Source organism: Notolepis coatsorum (assembly GCF_963971535.1).
Source record: "Notolepis coatsorum genome assembly, chromosome: 5".
In the NCBI taxonomy this organism is placed as follows: domain Eukaryota; kingdom Metazoa; phylum Chordata; class Actinopteri; order Aulopiformes; family Paralepididae; genus Notolepis; species Notolepis coatsorum.
Window position 1 is genome coordinate 34217275 of NC_140169.1, and position 18968 is coordinate 34236242.

Below are 18968 nucleotides of genomic sequence, written 5' to 3' on the forward strand. Positions count from 1 at the left end.
AACTTAAAATATATGGCACGTCTGAATCTGGCCCCAGTCACCACAGCGGTTAAGAGAGATCTGGAACGGTGGCATGACCTCCCACTATCGGTCATGGGACGGGCGAGTCTAATAAAAATGAACATTCTACCCCGCCTTCTATACCCCTTACAAATGCTTCCCATGTGTCACCTCACAGCGCGTTGTGCCAGATCTCTACATTTTCATTTTTCAGATTATTCCAGATTGCTAAAGTACAGAATCTAAGCTTTCAAATGATGTGTCATATGTTGAAATCTGAGAATTTTCTTAACACTATGTGCTCAATTATAACTTGTAAACCTGGTTGTGTTCTAGAATACTTAAGGGGGTGAAAGCCCTCTCAAAGGAAGGCCACTTTTCACACTTCAGACAAAGTGAGCTGGGGTGTCAACAAAACCCCCTCCAGCAACACCCATCTCCTGCATAGCATTAACATAATTAAGTGCTGCCATGAGAGTTCTCTCTCCTCAGGACCCCTGTCTCCCCCCATGCTGCTTTGACACCAGAATTTGCCCAAGGGGATTAATAAAGGATCATCTTATCTTAGTAGGTAACAATCACAATAAAAAATAAACAATTTTAAGAAGATAAAATAAAAGTCAATTTCTACAGAGTGTATGGATGCAGGGTCCATGTGTGTGTGTGTGTGTGTGTAATAACAACAAGTTTATAATCTCAGCACTGTATCTGTATCTGTATCTGTGTGTGTGTGTTGGGTCTTGAGGGGGTTGATTGAAAATGTTATCAACAGATTGCAGAATGGGTACAGTACAGTACAGCTCAATACACACAATTGTTAAGGGGATGCAGACCAGAGAAAGACTTTCGTCTTGTTTACATCAGGGTCCCCCATTTTCAATTCATCATAACATTGGCATACATGACATACAGGTAGACAGTACTGCTACATCAGTGTCTAAGAGAGGTGATGAGCATTTTAAACTAGCTGGACTCAGTGGCTAAGAGGTGATGCAGCATCTTAAACTAGCTGGACTCAGTGGCTAAGAGGTGATGCAGCATCTTAAACTAGCTGGACTCAGTCAAGCAGAATTATTGTTAAATCTATGTCACAACGAGAAAAAGCAGCAAAGTCCTCACTCAGTGGCATGGGCCATTCTCTGATGCATAAATAATAAAATAATGTATGATTGAAGTGATGGATGTCAGTGTCACAGTTACACATACACACAGTCCTCATATCCCTTCTATTTACACATACACACAGTCCTCATATCCCTCCTAGTTACACGTACACACAGTCCTCATATCTCTCCTATTTACACATAAATACAGTCCTAATATCTCTCCTAGCTACACATACACACAGTCCTCATATCCCTCCTAGTTACACATACACACAGTCCTCATATCCCTTCTAGTTACACATACACACATCTTAAACTAGCTGGACTCAGTGTCTAAGAGAGGTGATGAGCATCTTAAACTAGCTGGACTCAGTGTCTAAGAGAGGTGATGAGCATCTTAAACTAGCTGGACTCAGTGGCTACGAGGTGATGCAGCATCTTAAACTAGCTGGACTCAGTCAAGCAGAATTATTGTTAAATCTATGTCACAACGAGAAAAAGCAACAAAGTCCTCACTCAGTGGCATGGGCCATTCTCTGATGCATAAATAATACACGTACACACAGTCCTCATATCTCTCCTAGTTACACATAAATACAGTCCTCATCTCTCTCCTAGCTACACGTACACACAGTCCTCATATCCCTCCTAGTTACACATACACACAGTCCTCTTATCCCTTCTAGTTACACATACACACATCTTAAGGCGAGACACTGCAGGTGAATAGTCAAATATACTTTTTTTGTTGATTTTGAGATTTTGTTATATTTTGCTTCCTAAACATGTCTTCTATGAAACTAGTGACAATAAAACATCAATAACACACATTTAGTTGTTTATTTTACATCATTTTGCCTTATTGCACCCATAAATGTGCACATATTTAATGGGGAAGTGCCTCATTTGCATATATAAACATACATTTCAGAAAACTTGCAATATATTTTTTCTTAGTTTATATGTACATAACAAATTGGGAAAGTTTCATAGTGATATCTATTCAAATATTTTTTGCCTATTAGGGGGTACTACACTGTTTGTAGCCTGTGTAGTTCTGTTCAGTTCAATAACATCATTATTATTATTATTATTATTATTATTATTCAGTTATCAGGCATGTGTTTAGGTTGTCTATTACTAATGGTTTGATTAGGTATTGTGTTTGTAAATATCTGTTTAAAAAAAAAAAAGTATGGTATTTTACAATACAGAACTTTGAAGGCGTTTTCCCAAAAATGAGTTTTAAGAGTTTTTCCTCATACTCTGAGCCAGAAATCTCCACTTCAGTAGCACTCACATACACCAAACCTTCCAGTTCTATTCATATCTATGTTCTGAAGGTATTTACAGAAGGGTTTGTTGATATCGCATTCATACCCTGATTTATATCACATTTTATTCCTAAAAACATGGCGAAATATGGAATTTTACCATAAAAATTGACTGAATGGAGTATTTTCTGATTTATGGAGTGATAAAAAGAGATATCCAAAATCCCCTCTGTAATAACCTTTGGCTCTAATATGTCAACAAAATGAAACTATAATTTTGAAAATGGCTTTATCCAATGTTCAGATTTCTGTCCTGGAATTATATGCAAATTAGTGCATATTTAAGTAGATCATGCCTCATTTGCATATTTAAACATACAATTTCAGAAAACTTGTAATACAAAAAAGTCTTGTCTTAATATAAGTAATCAACTGGGGAAGTTTCATTGTGATATCTATTAGTTATTTTTTTTACCCTATTCACCTGCAGTGTCTCCCCTTAAACTAGCTGGACTCAGTGTCTAAGAGAGGTGATGAGCATCTTAAACTAGCTGGACTCAGTGGCTAAGAGGTGATGCAGCATCTTAAACTAGCTGGACTCAGTGGCTAAGAGGTGATGCAGCATCTTAAACTAGCTGGACTCAGTCAAGCAGAATTATTGTTAAATCTATGTCACAACGAGAAAAAGCAACAAAGTCCTCACTCAGTGGCATGGGCCATTCTCTGATGCATAAATAATAAAATAATGTATGATTGAAGTGATGGATGTCAGTGTCACAGTTACACATACACACAGTCCTCATATCCCTCCTAGCCACCACAACCTAATGTTATGTAGCTCTCCATCTTGCTATCTGAAACAATAGCTATCAATATAACGTTAGCAACTTTAACTTACATGGCTGTGTGGCTAGCTAGCTAGATAACGCTAACGTTAACACTTTGGGTGCCGGCCAGAAATCCGGAAAATGACTGTGGATTGCCAGGATTCCTGGGCGATTTTAGCATATCTCATGATCTTAGCGGAGCTATTTCTATATTTTATATTATAACTATGGGGAAATGGTTTGGCTCATTTGACGACGACAAGTTGATGTACACAATGAAAAAAAACGTTTGTTTCTGCATGTCTTCGTTCGTTCACAATTACAAGTTAAAAAACGTCAACAAAGGGTAAAAATCCAGGTATATTCTTTAGAACAGGAGTTATGGGCTCTTTTATGAAAGGTGCGCCGCCGGCGACGCCGGGGTGATAATAGGTACTGAACGTGTTATAAAGCAATTTAGACTGGGATGGATGGATGGATGGTTTGATTGATAGATTGTTTGATAGATTGTTTTATTGGTTTGATTGATAGATTGTTTTATTGTTTTGTTGGTTGTTTGATTGATTGATTGTTTTGTTTGATTGATTGATTGTTTTGTTGGTTGTTTGATTGATTGATTGTTTGATTGTTTTATTGGTTGTTTGATTGATAGATTGTTTGATATATTGTTTTATTGGTTTGATTGATAGATTGTTTTATTGTTTTGTTGGTTGTTTGATTGATTGATTGTTTGATTGTTTTATTGGTTGTTTGATTGATAGATTGTTTGATAGATTATTGGTTTGATTGATAGATTGTTTTATTGTTTTGTTGGTTGTTTGATTGATTGATTGTTTTGTTTTATTGATTGATTGTTTTGTTGGTTGTTTGATTGATTGATTGTTTGATTGTTTTATTGGTTGTTTGATTGATAGATTGTTTGATAGATTGTTTTATTGGTTTGATTGATAGATTGTTTTATTGTTTTGTTGGTTGTTTGATTGATTGTTTTGTTTGATTGATTGATTGTTTTGTTGGTTGTTTGATTGATTGCTTGTTTGATTGTTTTATTGGTTGTTTGATTGATTGATTGTTTTGTTGGTTGTTTGATTGTTTGTTTGATTGATTGATTGATTGACAGTCCGACTGACTGACAGTCCGACTGACTGACAAACTTGAAATGCAGTAATACTATTATATCGATCAGGTGGGAATATATTGTATTGATCAGGTTAGTAGATATTGTACCGATCAGGTATTATAGATCATGTGCATGCAATAAACAAAAAAAAACATTTCGACTGTTTCTCATTCATGTACTGTGCATAATCTGCTCCTGTGTTGTAGACACTGTGTTGCTCTGTACCTACCTGTTTTCCAATTTATTCGTCCATACATGATAAACACATTCATAAAGTAATAATATCTTGTATTGATAATATATCAATTAGTTTCACCTGGAAATACTAGTACCTTATCAACCACCATGCCTGGCGCTAATGAACAAGTAAGTTATAACTACTGGTGTAGGTCCAGAAAACATTATTATAAAATACAGAATACTTTACAATGCAGAAAACTTGAAACTTTGATGAAATGAACATTTTTATTGCAAAATATGTTCAATAAACTGGGTGACAAGTCATCAGTACCAACCATTGTTGCTGTGCATTATGCTGGTAACATTCACAGTATAAAATTATGGTAATTTACCAAGACAATACCTTATCAAAAGTGAACACTGGCTGATGATAACCAACCATTGTTTCAGTGCATTTAGGAGTTTGCTGGTAACATTCACAGTATAGGATTATGGTAATTTACAAAGACAATACCTTATAAAAAGTGAACACTGGAGGATAATCAACCATTGTTTCAGTGCATTTAGAAGTTTGCTGGTAACATTCACAGTATAGGATTATGGTAATTTACCAAGACAATACCTTATAAAAAGTGAACACTGGCTGATGATAACCAACCATTGTTTCAGTGCATTTAGGAGTTTGCTGGTAACATTCACAGTATACAGATCCAGCCAGAATTAGTCATGGAACAGCTGTTTGCCGGCCGTTTTGACACCGCTTTGCGTGGTTAATGTTAACAATGACCAGCGGGGGCGCTCTCATACAGCTGGTGACAACGTGCTGGACAAGCTCCGCCCTCGGCAAAATGAGAGAGAGGCAGAGAGAGAGTGCCGTGGACTAGGAAGTAAATATTGCGTCTCGTCTGTCGGCAGTGGATTTAGCTCTCAATCGGTAAGCTCTTAATTTATATACATTACTATTGAAATGCATTTTTACTTAACTTTACAGCATTATTCAAACGTGATAGGAAGTTATGAGTCATCAGCCGTTTATATGCAGTCCGTTTTGCCTACAGATTATACATGGCAAATGCCGCAAATGGTGTAGCCAGCCAGCTCACATACAGTAGACTAACGTTACGTAACTTTCTCAGATAGCAATCTAACATTACGTTAGTGGAAATCAAACAACTCTAACCCAATACTAATAAGTTGTTTCACATTCTTGTTGGGTGTTACACTATGAATGACACTCCGATCAGCGTATGTGGCTACTGAGGCTAACGCGGTTATTGGTAATCAATAGGGATGTCCCGAGAGAGAATGAGAGCGAATGGACTAAATGCACTGTGTTCTGACCACATGTTTTGGCTCAAATATATAGTATTGTATTGTATGTATAGTATTGTATCATGCCTCGTTTTATAAAATGTTCTTTGGGCGCAAGCGTGTTTTTTTTCTTTTTTTTAGGTTGCCGTTTTTATTATGAAATTCGTGGCTCTGTGCCTCACTTGTGTTCAACTTGACCGACCACTGCCCGTGTCTGAGACCATACCATTTGCATCGATTCCCTGGCCGTGCAGACGAGCAAGATATTCGCCAGAAGTGGATTAAGAATACCAACCGAAAGGACTTTGTTCCCACTAAAAACAGCACAGTAGGTTTTGTCAGTCGACAATCTCACAATGGCAAATGTTAGCATACAGCTGCCTAGCCTAGCCAGAGCATCTAGCCTTAACATGGTGAAAACACGTCTTTAAGCTATTGTATTGTACCCATTCTGCAATCTGTTAATAAAGTTTTCAATCGATCAATCACTAGCTAGCTATAGCTAACGTTACTCAACGATATATTGATTGAAAACTTTAACAGATTGCAGAATGGGTACAATACAGACCAGAGAAAGACTTTCGTCTTGTTTACATCAGGGTCCCCCATTTTAAATTCATTGATTGATTGATTGATTGATTGAAAGGTGTATTAACAGATTGCAGAATGGGTACAGTACAGTACAGCTCAATACATACAATTGTTAAGGGGATGCAGACCAGAGAAAGACTTTCGTCTTGTTTACATCAGGGTCCCCAGACATTTATGACATACACAACATACAGATATACTGTACACTACTGTTACATCCAGACATTTATGACATACAGGATATACAGACAACTCTGTCTATATATATAGACCGTTTCTAAAAGAGAATATATACATTTGTTCTGTGTGTGTTCTGTCCTGTATACTTCCATAGTAAATCTTCCATGTTCTGTGTGTTCTGTCCTACTTCCATAGTAAATCTTCCATGTTCTGTGTGTGTTCTGTCCTACTTCAGTAGTAAATCTTCCATATTCTGTGTGTTCTGTCCTACTTCCATAGTAAATCTTCCATGTTCTGTGTGTGTTCTGTCCTACTTCAGTAGTAAATCTTCCATGTTCTGTGTGTGTTCTGTCCTACTTCAATAGTAAATATTCCATGTTCTGTGTGTGTTCTGTCCCACTTCAGGAGTAAATATTCCATGTTCTGTGTGTGTTCTGTCCCACTTCCATAGTAAATATTCCATGTTCTGTGTGTGTTCTGTCCCACTTCCATAGTAAATATTCCATGTTCTGTGTGTGTTCTGTCCCACTTCAGTAGTAAATCTTCCATGTTCTGTGTGTGTTCTGTCCTACTTCCGTAGTAAATCTTCCATGTTCTGTGTGTGTTCTGTCCCACTTCAGTAGTAAATATTCCATGTTCTGTGTGTGTTCTGTCCTACTTCCATAGTAAATCTTCCATGTTCTGTGTGTGTTCTGTCCTACTTCAGTAGTAAATCTTCTATGTTCTGTGTGTGTTCTGTCCCACTTCAGTAGTAAATCTTCCATGTTCTGTGTGTGTTCTGTCCCACTTCAATAGTAAATATTCCATGTTCTGTGTGTGTTCTGTCCCACTTCAATAGTAAATCTTCCATGTTCTGTGTGTGTTCTGTCCCACTTCAATAGTAAATCTTCCATGTTCTGTGTGTGTTCTGTCCTACTTCAATAGTAAATATTTCATGTTCTGTGTGTGTTCTGTCCCACTTCAGGAGTAAATATTCCATGTTCTATGTATGTTCTGTCCCACTTCAATAGTAAATCTTCCATGTTCTGTGTGTGTTCTGTCCTACTTCCATAGTAAATCTTCCATGTTCTGTGTGTGTTCTGTCCTACTTCCGTAGTAAATCTTCCATGTTCTGTGTGTATTCTGTCCCACTTCAGGAGCAAGGCCTTCATGTTCTGCGGCCTGTATGCCGCCATCATATTCGGCGGGCAGTACTTCATGAGGGAGAGGCCCAAGCTGAACCTGCGGAGGCCGATGGTGCTGTGGTCGCTCAGCTTGGCCATCTTCAGGTGAGCCACACGCCGGGACCAAAGGATTCAGTGGTGCAAGACTAATGCTGCATTCCATTATAACTCGGAGGTCGGAAATAACAACTTCCTACTAGGAAAACTCAAATAAAACGTCAATCGCAAACTTGGGTATGATTTCTCCCCCACTGGTGGAGTGTTGAATCAAATGCAAACGTGGACTAATTTCATCTGAGCATGAGTCATAACCCCAAACCTTCACAGGATATGATGCAATATGGCGGCTGTACAGTGGCGGTTGGAATGCCCCACGGGCCCTGAGGCGAGATTGACAGCTCGGGCCCCCCCCCCCACCGATATGTATTGTATTATTTTAAAAAAATTAATTTTTTTTTTCTTTTTCAACATGAAACAAAACATATCACAATACAATAATAATACGTCAAATGTATATACTCTCTTTTCTGGACTATTTTCGTATCACAAACAGTAGCCTACTGTATTTGCAAATCTGGTATGTCATGTATAGATGTAAAAAAGAAGCAGTGAAGCTAGACCAGCACTCTCAGGTTCAAGTATTTAATGGCAGCCTGAAACAAACATGTTTCGGAATGACATATTCCTTCGTCAGTGTTATAGCTTGCCATGTATAGATGTAGCACTACTGTCTATCTGTATGTCATGTATGTCATTATGTTATGATGCATTGAAAATGGGGGACCCTGATGTAAACAAGACAAGTCTTTCTCTGGTCTGCATCCCCTTAACAATTGTGTGTATTGAGCTGTACTGTATTGTACCCATTCTGCAATCTGTTAAATAAAGTTTTCATTCATTCACCATGACATTACGTGAAAGATTGCACTGCTTACTAACTAACGTTGATAAACCCAGGTTTACCACACAGTTAAAACACAGCTACTTACATTTGAGGATAAACTTGCATAAGAAGTTTCACTCAAGTTTCACTGTAGATGCCAAGGCTCCCTTGGCTCACCAAGTTGCCTGCATCAAATTCCAACATCCAATATACCATATAGGATGCCAAGAGCATGCTCTACAACATGGGATCATCCATTTCTATCTACAGTAAAAGCTGTTCACATGTAAAGGGTTTTTATAAACTCATGTTAATTCTGTGCTCAATAGTTAAATTTTATTACACCCTGACCTTCTTAGAGAAGAGAGAGGAGTAAGAGGGGAGGAGAGAGGGGTGATGGATAAGGGGAGAGGGATGAGGGGGAGAGAAAGAAATGAGACAAATTATTTCTAATCTATTTCTTTTTTCTTTCGCTGCAGCTCCCACTGTTGCAGCGACCACAGACCAACCCAACAACATCCCTGCCTGTATCCTCTCACTGTACCAAGACCATCCCCATGCCCCTCTCTCCAGACATAGGCATACCAACACCACAGCACATCCAGAGCCCAACACCACAGCACATCCAGAGCTTTGATCTTGAGGAAGCAAGACAACTACAACTGCAAATGACGGGACAGGCTGCATGTCCACTGTGGCACAAGGAGCGAGAGGGCAGGCTGACTGCATCAGAATTTGGCAAGATACTAAAGAGAGAGAATTTCAGATGCCTTCATATAGTCCACATATTACCCCAAGCCCTTCACTGCTACAGGCTCAGCTGAAGGAGAAGGAGGAGGAGAACAGACAGGCAGCCCGAGACCCAGTCTTGCAGGAGCAATTGGGGGTTAAGCGTCTTGCTCAAGGACACTTACATTGGAATGCGATGGCTGCAACCCCCACACCATTGAAATGCTAATTGTCCACCACCTAGTATTTATCGTTGCCATTTGAGAGTTCACACTCTACCATAGCAGTCATCAAAAAGGATCATGGATCATCTTTAGACAAATAAATTGATACTAATAATAGATTACTTTGAACCTTGCACCTTATTAAACCTTGTCTAAAGATTAGATTAGATTAAAATGTATTGTCATTATGCAGCAGCAGGCCACCACCCAACTCTTCCTGCAGATGATGGGGACTTTTGCAAGAGCCATATTGCCTCAATCTCAGACCCCGCCGGCACCACAGTGGATGCCCACAGCTCAAATGATGCCCTCACGTGCCTGGCCCAAGACATTGCCTCCAACTAACCATGCCACATCAGTTTGTAGAGGCTTTTGGCAATCGTGTTGCGGTTATTCTGGACTGCTTTGAAATTGGCACTGAGACCATCAAATCTGAAAGCGCAGGCACAGACATATTCCCACTACAAGCAAAAGCACACTGTTAAGTACCTGATTGGCATTACACCACAGGGGTCTATCTCTTTCATTTCCAAAGGGTGGGGAGGGCGTGTAAGTGACAAGCATCTGACCGAGAACAGTGGTCTCCTCAATAAACTGTTGCCTGGAGACTTGGTTTTAGCAGACCGTGGATTTGACATTGGGGACCATGTTTCATTAATGTGTGCATCGGTGAAAATCCCTGGATTCACAAGCGGACGTGCCCAAATGGATCCAAAATCTGTAGAAGAGACACAGCAAATAGCTCACCTCAGGGTCCATGTTGAAAGAGTGATCGGTTTGGTACGCAATAAGTATCGCATGCTACATAATACCATACCAGTCCAACTGCTGGTTCCATTTGAAGGCGAGGACTTTTCTTTCATTGACAAGATTGTGACTGTGTGCTGTGCCTTAACGAATATGTGCCACAGTGTTGTTATGAAACCACCAGACCATGCGTTACCAGATAGTGAGGGAGAGACGGAGAGACGGAGTAACATATGGTAAACATTGGTACAACATTGCTAGAACAGATGTAATATAGCATTGTATATTAGTATACTGCATATTATATTGACAAAAATAAAGAATTAAGACTCGCACAGGTTTGTTTTTCTTCTATCTATCTATCTATCTATCTATCTATCTATCTATCTATCTATCTATCTATCTATCTATCTATCTATCTATCTATCTATCTATCTATCTATCTATCTATCTATCTATCTATCTATCTATCTATCTATCTATCTATCTATCTATCTATCTATCTATCTATCTATCTATCTATCTATCTATCTATCTATCTATCTATCTATCTATCTATCTATCTATCTATCTATCTATCTATCTATCTATCTATCTATCTATCTATCTATCTATCTATCTATCTATCTATCTATCTATCTATCTATCTATCTATCTATCTATCTATCTATCTATCTATCTATCTATCTATCTATCTATCTATCTATCTATCTATCTATCTATCTATCTATCTATCTATCTATCTATCTATCTATCTATCTATCTATCTATCTATCTATCTATCTATCTATCTATCTATCTATCTATCTATCTATCTATCTATCTATCTATCTATCTATCTATCTATCTATCTATCTATCTATCTATCTATCTATCTATCTATCTATCTATCTATCTATCTATCTATCTATCTATCTATCTATCTATCTATCTATCTATCTATCTATCTATCTATCTATCTATCTATCTATCTATCTATCTATCTATCTATCTATGAGCCGTACTGTATTGTACCCATTCTGCAATCTGTTAAATAAAGTTTTAGCTCTAATTAAGAATGACAGTGACCTAGCTGACTATTATTTGGAAATCCAGAGGTTTTAAAAACTGGTGCGACAATAACTGTCTGGTTTTAAATGTTAAGAAGACTGGGGAGATGGTGTTTGACCCCAGAGGTGTTGGGGACCACAGGCCTGTGGTCATCCACACACAGTCCATCTCACAGGTCTCTTCATATAAATATCTTGGGATTTTTGTCGATAACACACTAACCTGGAACACCCATGTAGATAGGATTTTATAGTATGTCTGCACTTTATGTGCTCATTTCATCATTCATCAGTTTTGTGTCAGTCTTGTTTATCTGATCTTATTTCTGAAGATGCATTTCCATTGGCTAATGGTCGAGATATAAGTCACTTGTTACTTGATATTACTGTAAATCATTTGACATCTATTGCTGACTGTTCATACATTTGTTACAATAAAGATGCAAATAATTGTTATCTCTTGTCCAATCAGAATAATTTTTTTTATTACAAAACATTGAGATATCAAACAGAAAAATTGTCTTGTTTACATCAGGTTCACAGTACGGGGAGATTGATTGATTGATTGAACATTTTATTAACAGATAGCAGAATGGGTACAGTACAGCTCAATACATACAATTGTTAAGGGGATGCAGACCAGAGAAAGACTTTCGTCTTGTTTACATCAGGGTCCCCCATTTTCAATTCATCATAACATATATGACATACATGACATACAGATAGACAGTACTGCTACATCTATGACATACCAGATTTGCAAATACAGTACTGTTTGTGATACGAAAAGAGTCCAGAAAAGAGAGTATATACATTTGACATAGAAACTGTACATTGGAGGATGTTGGGGGGGGAGGTTGGGTAGGAAGAGTGGGTGGGGGACACTGTACAACTGAACAAGCAAAACTGTACATTGGAATATTGACTCCCTCCCAGCAGAACTCCGCACCGCCCCAACTCTGGACTAATTTAAAAAACTGCTCAAAACCCACCTCTTCAACTTGGCCTTCAACCCCTAACTTTCTCACTTTATATGTATATGTTGTGTCTGTCCACTATGTTTGTTAATTTGTCATCTCCCCCCCCCCCCTATGTAAAGCGACCTTGGGTCCTCTGAAAGGCGCTATATAAAACGAAGTTATTATTATTATTATTATTATTATTATACTTGGTCATTTACTGTACATTGGGGGAGGGTTGTGTTAGGACATTTACAGGGGCCAGTTTAGAATTGCAGTCTCCCGTAGGTGTTTTTTGAGAGTGTTTTTGAAAGTGGGAAGTATTTTGACATGTACATGGGTACTTTGGTCGTGTAGTGTATCTTGTAGACCAGGCCCATTGCAAGTTGTGTCTACTCTAAGCCATTCTAGGTTGTCAAAGTGGGCAGGGGTGAGGTGGGTTCTAGGAGTAAGGTCAAGCAGTAGTCTGACCAGATTGTTTTGAGATGTTTGTAATTTTGTTTTTGTTTCTGACACAGGTTCCCCTCAACTACAGTATAGACTGTTAATAGATGACGGGACCTAAGATGGGTTTACACACTGTACCAGGAGAACTGTAGACCAGGAGTTGTGTTACAAGAGAAGTGATTCAAAACTAAAACTTTGTTTGTAATGACAGCTTCAAGGATGCTTTCTGTATGATCACCCGTATGATCACCCCCCCCCCCACCTCCAATGTACAGCCCTCACCCAACCCACCCAACCCCACCCCACCCACCCAACCTCCTCCAATGTACAGTTTCTACGCCAAATGTATATACACTCTTTTTCTGGACACTTTTGTATCACAAACAGTACAGTATTTGCAAATCTGATATGTCATAAATGTATAGATGTAGCAGTACTGTCTATCTGTATGTCATGTATGTCATATATGTTATGATGAATTGAAAATGGGGGACCCTGATGTAAACAAGACGAAAGTCTTTCTCTGGTCTGCATCCCCTTAACAATTGTATGTATTGAGCTGTACTGTACTGTACTGTACCATTAATAAACTTTTCAATCAATCAATCAAGTATTGATTATTTTTTTTATATCACGTTAACAATCAAATGGCTAGCAAGCTCACCTGTGACATACTGTACAGTGCAAAATACAAGAGTACAATCTTAGTCAACTTTTATGAAAACAATACACAAGTTGGAACAGTTTGAACGTTTTATTTTTACTTTCGTCTTGTTTACATCAGGGTCCCCCATTTTCAATTCATAATGACATACATGACATACAGGTAGACAGTACTGCTAGTGTACATCTATACATTTATGACATATCAGTTTTGCAAATACAGTACTGTTTGTGATACAAAGTAGTAGTAGATAGTAGACATAGCAGCATAGTGTAGGTAGTAGTAAATAAAACGATATGCAAAGGAACGTGACGCGTCGCTACTGTAACTCCGCCATCACAACCATTGAACTATTATAACTCTGTTACACCTATACACGGCTGGCCCATAGTAGGTAGTAATAGATAGTAATACATACTGTACTGTAGTCAGAAATAAAACGTTACCAAAATAATAACGTTTAGGCAAATCACAGACGCGGATACTACAACGTCTCTCTGTTGTGCCAAGCAATAGGTTGAATCGTAGTGAGATAAGTTGAAGACAATGGTCGAGGTGTTTCCTGTTTCATAATACGAATTTCATAATATATTATAGCCATTTTGAAAATGAAATTTAACACCTGAATATATTGGAATGATGATGATCCAAATAAAATGGCTAGGTTAAGTTATGAAAGCTGGAGGGAAAACAACAGTGTATTTGAAGTTACTGCACTTTGCCTGTACATGACCTGTATAATTATTTAAGGGAACTGTGCAGCAGAGTGCAGTATCTGCTTTTTGGGGGTTAATTAAAATAATTATGTCATATTTTTGTATGCCTAAAGATTACTTCATTAATACATGTTAAATCTGGGTACTATCATCTATCTACCTATAACACATTTTGGATGGCAAGTCAAAAAACTTTAAAGCCATTTTTCTCAGTTTCACTTTTTTGAAGTTACTACAGTCTGCCTTGACAGGGCAGTATACTACTCTCAGCTAGCTATACTATGTACCGATACACATGGTTCTGTCTGTATCACACAATGATGGATTATTTAGAAGTAATCTGTACTTCTGTGTGCCGGATTATTTAGAAGTAGTCTGTACTTCTGTATGACAACTAATAAAGAAACTATTTAGAGAAATCCCTCTTTGTGTGGTACAGAGCGAAGCATTTGTCACGATGCGCTGAAACACAATGTGCAAAAATATCTGGTCTCACTCCTGATGCCACGCCTACTGCAGACCCGACATTTCCTACACGGTAGCTTTCGCTTGGGGGTGGCTTTGTATGCAACCATTACATGCTTCACAAAGCCACCCACTAATCTGCTCTGCGGGTCCCCCAGTGGGGCCCTAGGGTCGTCACGCCCCACCTGCTCAGCCCCTGCCTCCTCCTCATCCCCACCCCCTGCCTCCTCCCCTGCCTCCTCCCCTGCCTCCGCCTCCGCCTCCATCTCCGCTGTCACCCCAGGAATCTTCTTCTCCAGACCATCTGTGTAGGTCCGCGCCACAGCCCTGGTGAACCGGAAGAGGTTGTAGTAATGCCCTTGTGGGTGCTTTTTTTTGTACAAGACAAAAGCGTTGAACATACATATTTGGATCAGATACATCACAAACTTTTTGGTCCACTTTCCAGTCTTACGTGTAACCGGATAGTACGAGATGTTCTGATCCAGCTGATCGACGCCGTTCATGAATTTATTGTACGACATGATTGATGACGGCTTGAGCATCTCCACCCTCAGCGCTTTGCCCTTCTTCTGCTTCTTCCACACCATCGCCATTTCCATGGTGTCCTCATGGTAGCTGCTGATGGTCTTCACAATCCTTTTATCACGCCATGACACGATCAGGACCTCCTTGTTGTTGACCGCAATGCGCTCCCCCACACCGATGTCACGTTTGGTCACGTTCTTGATGATGGCTGGCTCCCCCCGGTGCTTCCTGAGGGTACCACAGACGTCGGTCCTCAACTGTCGGAGCCTGGCGGACATACGTACCGAGTTGTAGAAATTGTCCATGTACAACGTATATCCGGCCCCAGACAGACGTCCAAGCAGACCGACGACCGTGTCCCCCAGGAGCGAGCCTTCCCGACAATATGGCTTAAATTCAAAGCAATATCCTGTGCGTGATTCGCACAGGAAGTACGACTTGATGCCATAGCGGGTGAGCTTGTTGGGGTTGTAGACCCGGAAGGTCAGGCGGCCTCGCCATGCCATCACCCCCTCGTCAATGGCGAGCTCACATTCAGGCTGGTACAGGTCCTTGCACCTCGCGTTTACATGGTCGACTACAGGGCGTACTTTACACAATTTGTCTCTAACTTCCAGGGAGGTATTGTCCGCAAAGTGGAGGAATCGCCAGATCAATTGAAACCGGTTGCGTGGCATGGTCTGCGAGTAATATGGTGTGTACATCATGTCGTCAGTGGTCCACATCTGGTCCACGCGAGGCTTCCGCAGGACACTGCTAAGGAAATTGAGTCCAAGGAACTTCTTCAGCTCCTTCAATGTGAGGGGTTTCCAAAGCAGTGCCCTGCTACTGGTTAGCGTGGGGTCCAGCCGGGCAATGGACTGATCAGCGTAGAGGTTGGGTCTGGGCAACAATGGAATTCAGAAAAGCATCCGTCAGGACAATTTCCATCCATTTTGCAGGCCGGTACGATTTGAGTGCCGCGGCGTCCTGGAGCAACCCCGGTTGGGCTGTGAAGGGGATCCTGTGAGGCACCCAGCCCTCACGAGACCAGGCATTCTCCTCTTCCTGATGGATCGCAGCCCTGCTCTTCGCTCCTCCGCATCGCACGCCACAACCTGTCAATTATACAAATATACTATAACACCCCTACTGTAGACAAACATTCATATGCCACATAGTTACAAACTGTGTGTGAGTGAATGAGTGAGTGTGTGTGGGGTTCAGATGTCAGAGCTGGACGTGGTGTGGGGGTCAGAGGTCAGAGCTGGAAGTGGTGTGCAGAGTCCAACTTACCTCTCTTAGATGTGCGTTTCCGCCCTGCAACGGGTTCCGGCATGTCCAGACTAGCATCCAGTTCTAGAATCACATGATGTAATACATTACACTAGGGCAACGTATTGTTATTGTATTTACATGATATATATATATATATATATATATAGCATTATGTGTTATATTTTATGTGCAATTACCTGCAGGAGTAGAATGTGATCCTATGTCGTTGCCAGTCTCTGCGTCACTCTCTGCGGGGTCTGCGCCAGAATCTGAATTGGATTCAATTCATTCAGTAAGTAAGTCTCATAAAACACAATAGTAATACATTTACATACATAAATGTAGTTAGTACATACCCAAGCATGTTGGTGTATCAGCCCCGGACACGGTGTCAGATCCTGTAATGAACACAAAATAAATCAGAGGCCATTGTACCTCAAAGCATGGAGTAGGGCCTCTTTTTTTTTTACAAGGGCTTGTGTGTGTGTGTGTGTGGTGTGTGATATGCAGGCCTCACCATAGTTCAAAGGTGTTTGAGAGGGTTCATGCCTTTGATGTGGTGTGTGTGTGTGTGCTGTAATCAATGATATTGGGACTATGCTAAATGAAATAGCATTGATTACAACACACACACACACACACCACATCAAAGGCATGAACCCTCTCAAACACCTTTGAACTATGGCGAGGCCTGCATATCACACACCACACACACACACACAAGCCCTTGTAAAAAAAAAAAGAGGCCCTACTCCATCTCACTTCAAACAGGTCTACATGCCATGCACCCCAACTTAGCACATGGTGGCATGCACAGCATGCAACTATATCACTTACATTGATAGCTACACACATCAAAGGGCGTGCACCTACACACACACACACACACACACAACAAAGGCTGTGCACCCCAACTTAGCACATGGTGTCCTGCACAGCATGCAACTATATCACTTACATTGATAGCTACACAAATCAAATGCCAGATTCATTGTGGGGTATAATATTCACCCTCATGTGATAGTGTTAGAAAATAGGGGGACACTGCCACCTAGTGTAATTTGAGAGGAAATGCAGTTTCCTGTTCAAACTTTCTGCCAAAAGCTCCACGGTGAAGTTCAGACGGGGAAAATCAAAAAAAGATGTAAACAGATCAAAGACGCTGTAAAGCGTCTTCGGCAACTTGAGCATGGCCGGGAATGACGCTGTAAAGCGTTTCCCGGCACCCAAAGTGTTAATGTAGCATGGGCTCATCGTAATAACACAATAAACGTGACATGGTTGGACTTGTGGTCGGCAGAAAAACTTGGTGTAGTTTTATCAAAGATGCAGAATTGTAAGGAGTTGGATGCTACTGTAAACAAACATTCTTAAACGTACCCATGCAGACGCATCTCGACCGATCTCATAGTTAATTCCGTTGAATAGTGCAGTGTTTTCACCGGTGAGCCGAGACTGAATCAACTGGTTTAACAAAGTTCATGTACTCGTTCATTAGATCCGATGCATTCATCTCTTTCTGATCCAGAGTGCAGCTGCTCCAAAGTGATGATAATCCCATTGAAAGTGTAAACAGACAGCCAGTGCGTCGCTCTAACACACCCCCAATGTAAATCTCTGCGGGCTGCCGCCTAGGTTTGATTCACATGCAAATACAGTAATTACGCCCCCGTTTCATTGAAATAAAGTCTGTGCACAACCTATTTTTAAACAAAGGATTGATACTATTTTAGATATTCTAACTGTTCGTTTTTATAGTAAACATGTACTTATACATTCAATTTATAATAATATGAAGAAAAAAAAAAAAAAAAAAAAAAAAAATCTATAAAGTATAGACGAGAAGGGGGCGGGCCGAGTTGTGGTCAGTAGCGCTGCGAGGTGACACATATGGGTATCCAAAAAAGATATTAAAGATCTGGAGAAGGCTTTTTCTAAGTTCATTTGGCATGGAAAAAGACCCAGGCAAATATTTAAAATCTTGCAGCTACCAACCAGTAAAGCGGGCCTTGCCATGCCAAATATACTCTTCTATAACTGGGCCTGTCACGCTCGTTACATCTGGGAATGGTTACAAGCCTATCAACACAATAAGAACTGTGTGGACTCGTGGGGCTGCTCACCAAACTCACTATGGGCACTTGTAACTGGTAATAAAGATAAGATTCATAGGGAGATACGAGGCAATCCAATTATCTATAACTCTATCAGAGTGTGGTGACAGAATACCATCTACACAGGGAGAGGAGACCTAAGATCATTGCTAATACCAATCTCTAGCAACCATGAATTTGGACCTGGGCGCAGTTCGGCCATCTTTAAGACCTGGCACTCACTAGGGCTTCGTGTATTGGGGGATCTGTTTAGGGATGGTGTGTTGATGTTGTTTCAGCAATTGCAAACACAATTTAACCTCCCAAGAGAATTCTTTTTTGGTTTCTTGCAAATACGACATTTTATTAACTCACTACAGCTGCCAACGCCAATGGGCTCCCTTTACAGCAAAACAGAGAACTTCTTATCCAACTGTAGTAAGGTATCACATTTC